Source organism: Bison bison, unplaced genomic scaffold (assembly GCF_000754665.1).
Source record: "Bison bison bison isolate TAMUID 2011002044 unplaced genomic scaffold, Bison_UMD1.0 scf7180017864456, whole genome shotgun sequence".
Classification (NCBI taxonomy): Eukaryota; Metazoa; Chordata; class Mammalia; order Artiodactyla; family Bovidae; genus Bison; species Bison bison.
This window is the reverse complement of record NW_011495018.1, coordinates 26,333,173-26,333,733: the sequence shown is the minus strand read 5'-3', so window position 1 is coordinate 26,333,733 and position 561 is coordinate 26,333,173. Positions and strand designations below refer to the sequence as shown.

The 561-nt window shown below is 51.9% G+C and overlaps 1 protein-coding gene across 2 annotated transcripts in view; it reads right to left on the bottom strand.

Moving 5' to 3' along the window:
- CFAP43 (cilia and flagella associated protein 43) overlaps window positions 1-561 on the bottom strand; it is a 101,118-nt gene that overhangs the window by 100,088 nt on the left and 469 nt on the right. The window lies entirely within an intron of this gene.

Genomic DNA, 561 nt, shown 5'->3' with positions numbered 1-561 from the left:
TTGGAGAAGGAAATGGCAACCCACTCCAGTACTCTTGCCTGGAGAACCCCAGGGACGGGGGAGCCTGATGGGCTGCCGTCTATGGGGTCGCACAGAGTCGGACACGACTGAAGCGACTTAGCAGCAGCAGCAAAGATGATGTAGAGGACCAGAGAAAGACACTGGTTCGGAGAGAAACTTCAAGGGAATAGGGAGTACAGCCAGGACCGGTGAAGGATGCTGTGTGGAACACGGTGCAAGTAACACTCTAGAATGTGGATGGAAAGCAATACCAATTTACACCTGCGCAGCGTTTTGTTTTTCAAAAGCCACTACAAGTGCAAACAAATCCAGAGTCGGTGGATAGGAGAGAGAAGGAAGGGACTGATGGCCCTAAGTACGGAGAAAATCACCAAAGAGCATTAGGATGGAAAGAGGGCTGTCACCGGGATGCGTGTGGGCGGTGGGGAACATGAAAGGAAAAGATTATTGAAGGTAATAGCCAGAAAGAGGAGGCAGAAATAAAGAGTGTAGGAGAGCAGTACTGGGTAAGACAGCGGCGGGGTCGGGGGTGGGGGGTGA